A 3976-nucleotide genomic window follows, 5' to 3' on the forward strand; every position below is an offset into this window, starting at 1 on the left:
CTCAAATAAAAATAGAAATTTTGGGATTCCAATTTGATAACTACTCTGATTTTTCCTTCATTTAGGCTTGGGCCCTCAACAAAATCACCATTAATTACTTGACCCACAATGCCCTTTTCTTTGTCAGTTTCTAGCTGTATGTAATTCACTCTAGCTAACTACTTAAGATGACCTAATTAATTAACAAATTAGATTTCCAATTTCAACCCGAGCTCCTCATGACAAAACTGAAAAAGAAAAGAGTAAGGGTGACAAACCCAGCTGTGATTCTCTTCACCACAGGAGATGAAATATGTAATTTTGCAAAGGTAGGTTTACTCACCTTCAAGTACTATAATTGTACCTGCTGCTTCTATATATAAACACAACATGAATACTTCTGGCTTAATTTACCTGTATCTGTTTTTCTCTTTCTGATTTTGCTTTTTCATGTTATAAAGCCATGACTCTCCCTCTCTCTCTCTCTCTCTCTCTCTCTCAGAGCATCAGCACTTCATGTATTCTCTTTGTTGGTTTTTACAGGGCTCTCAAGAAATGATGAGGTTGGTGGTGGCTTGGAACACTACTGCTGATATGTGATGATGAGGGAGAGTAATTTGTTGAGAGATCTTGCTCAAGACCGCGCAGCTGATTCATGTAACACTGCATCGTGGTAGGTGTCTATCGCTGCTCAAAAACTAGTGTGATGACAGTGAAGCCTGCCGGCCGGACGGACACCGATGACTCTTTCAACAACTGATCACTGATGGTAGCCCTCTACCTCGATGCGCTGTTCATGTGCAGGCTGGCTGTGTGGTCTTGCTCAAGATCTCACAGCAGGGAGATGGTGGACATGTTCTTTGATGTCTGTCTGTGCTGGGTATACTTACATCGATCACCCTGCATCTGTCCATGGCTTCATGCAGTGAACCAATGGAAGGAAGAACTACAAGTTGGTAAGATATTACGTTTCTGATGTGTTTACACCTGCACAACCTCGATCTTGATAGATTTAGAGTTTGAAGCTCAAGACAATCCAGCAATGTAGAGAAGCATAGTTAATAGGACTGCGTGATATCTTTATTTCTTGATTTTCAATGACTGAAAGTCTTGGTAAAGGGGAAAAAAGGTAATTAAGGCAGCCTGTTCACAAATTGGTTAAATGGGTCTTAAAGAGGGCTGCCTGAGCCGAAATCATGAAGTATGAGAGTTTGCTGAAATTTTCCTTTTTGAATTTTCTATTGGAAGTAGCTTATTTTCTTTTATTTTTTTATTCACTTGTGCAATTGCTCTTTATCTCTTTATCCAAGCTGTCAGCTACAAGCCAAACCAGAGGAAAGCAATTTCAGTGGAGATGGAAAGATAGAGAACCCATTTGTGGAGCTGTTAGTAATGTAGAGATAGTACAAATGCAGTGGCTCTATTTTGTTAGGATTATGCATGTCATTGTGTACAATGATTCATGTTAAAATATTGGATTGGCCTATTAGTCAGCCTTAATTTGTAGGGTGCAAATTATTATTATTATTATTATTATTATTATTATTATTTTGTAATAGTTTTAGGGTACAAATTTAAAAGATGAAGAAATTGATAGAAGTAGAACTCATCACCTCACTGCAAATTTCAGGCTTAATACCCTCTCCATTCAATGAAGTACATGAAATGCCCTCCCACTAATGATTCAAGTAAGGTCAGAAGGAGTCAATTTATCCTATTGCTTGAGTAGAATCACTCTATATGATTTAATCTTGTTGTAAAATAATAAAGAAGACAGAATGGAACTTATTGGTAATCGCTTTCTAAACCGGAACTTGCAGGAGTTTGTTGTTGTAGAATCTTGAAATTGGGAATTGCAGAGAGAGAAGGAGAACTCATCACCTCACTGCAAATTTCAGGCTTAGTACCCTCTCCATTCAATGAAGTAGATGAAATGCACTCCCATTAATGATTCAAGTAAGGTTAGAAGGACTCAATTTATCCTATTGCTTGAGTAGAATCACTATATATGATTTAATCTTGTTGTAAATTAATAAAGAAGGCAGAATGGAACTTATTGGTAATCGCTTTCCAAATTGGAACTTGCAGGAGTTTGTTGTTGCAGAATCTTGAAATTGGGAATTGCAGAGAGAAGGAGAACTCATCACCTCACTACAAATTTCATAGACAATACAGAGAAGAAGACTGTCAAAAATTGATGTGTATCAACTAGGTTGACCAACCTCCTTTTTATAGATTGATCTCAGACCCGAATGGACACAAAGGTGCCCTTTCAAATAGGAATCTCTTCAGAACAGTGCACCTGTTCAAAAAGGCACAAAGAGGAAGAGACGAAAAAAAGAAAGAAAAAACATTTTTTTTAAATAAATTCAAAATTCGAACAGACACCTGTTTGAACTTACACGCCGCACCCACCCCACCTTGCCCCTCCCCAGCTCGGATTGGCTTGACGCACGCGTGAAAAGCACCTCCATATTCTCTTTATTTTTGTTTTTGCCTTTTGTTATCTTTGCTTTGTTTTCCTTCCTCCTTTGTCCATTATTTCCTTTATGTTTTAAACCATTCATCTTATTCATTTCAACCCTATTGTCAAAGACCAAGCTCTCCAGTATGATACAATTTCAACCTAATGACATTAATGATTTAACCTCCATCACATTTCAGCATAATCAGCAATTGTAAGCAATTTATGATCCAAACAAAAAATCACATGTCCATTTCAACAAGCAAACCAATTTTCAAAGCATCATTTCCTTTCACATGATAGGTTCTAAAATTTCATGGAGACAATAATTTTAGCATGTAAATCAATCTCAAATCATCATGTCATTACATGTTGTCATAACCGCTAACATTCAGCACTATCATGGGTTCAAAATCATCATTTCCTACCTGTATTGACTTTCAAGAATAACACATTTCATCTTGGTATTTACATGTAGAAGCATCAAAGAAGCAATAAATCCTAGTTTTATTGGTGTGACATGCTTTCAAAGAAAATCTCATATTCAAATCCTATCCAAATCCATGTCAAAACCAACTCTAAATTAAAGATTAAATCATGTTGATAATCCATGAGGGTAAAAAACAAAAGAAATAAATAAGATGATCAAAAGAGTGACACACTTGCTTCTTCAGAGTCTCAAACATAAGCCATGAACACTAATGAAAGAAATCCATGCTTGTCCAAGTAAAGACTTTGCTCCTCATGTTAAATGATCCATTGACAACCCATTGAATTAGATTGTGTGCATATGCTATCAAAATTCCTCAAACAACTTGTGCATTAATTCATCACATGTAGTAAAACATTGCCCTTCCCCTTCTTGTTTTAGCATTCTCATCTCCCAAAACTTACTTCATCTTCATACCTATTCTCTCTTTTCCACACTTGAGTTGAATTAAGGATTAGGGGATAGGGATAGGAAACATTCAATTTGTTGACAATTCCACACACTTCCCACGTACAATTTGACTTTTGTCTCTCAATAAAATATGTATTTCCATTATCCAAACATAATTGACATAAGAGCATGAAAGAGGCTTATTCTCTAAAGCAAATTTCTTACTTCAAGAGAGTAAAATGAATATGCAAAGTAATTTTTTTAATCCAAAATCATGTAGATCCAAACTTGAGAATGAAAGAGAGAGAGAGAGAGAGAGAGAGAGAGAGAATTCATTCAATTGATGCAAGAAAATTGAATGTGAAAGAAAAATAAAAAAAGAACTTGTATGCCAAACATGGGACATGAGAAACACACTTGTTATCAATAAAAGAAAACAAAAAGAATCACATGCAATAATCTAAACTTGAAACAAGAAAAACAAACTTATTTTCAATAAAAGAAGAAAAAAATTGGGCATCCCCATGTGGGACCAACCTATAGTCCAAGAACTCCCTAGCGGAGTCGCCGATTTGTGAATGTCAAAAAATGGCTCACTTGATCTGATTTAGAGTTGCCATCCATCATTAATATAAATTGAGAGTTGTGGGCCT

The 3976-nt window shown here is 36.0% G+C and overlaps 1 long non-coding RNA gene across 3 annotated transcripts; it reads left to right on the forward strand.

The window, feature by feature from the left end:
- Positions 1-360: 360 nt before the first annotated feature.
- Positions 361-2573, forward strand: LOC148866895 (uncharacterized). Of its 3 annotated transcripts, none has more exons than XR_016110347.1 (4): positions 361-935; positions 1610-1672; positions 1800-1940; positions 2068-2573. It is a non-coding gene; the product is annotated as an uncharacterized LOC148866895 (long non-coding RNA). The 3 variants fall into 3 exon arrangements; XR_016110349.1 differs by having other exon boundaries at positions 389-935; positions 1610-1667; XR_016110348.1 differs by lacking the exon at positions 1610-1672 and having other exon boundaries at positions 389-935.
- Positions 2574-3976: the final 1403 nt, after the last annotated feature.

Source organism: Nelumbo lutea, chromosome 3, assembly GCF_056320005.1.
Source record: "Nelumbo lutea isolate HS-2025 chromosome 3, American lotus-T2T, whole genome shotgun sequence".
In the NCBI taxonomy this organism is placed as follows: Eukaryota; Viridiplantae; Streptophyta; class Magnoliopsida; order Proteales; family Nelumbonaceae; genus Nelumbo; species Nelumbo lutea.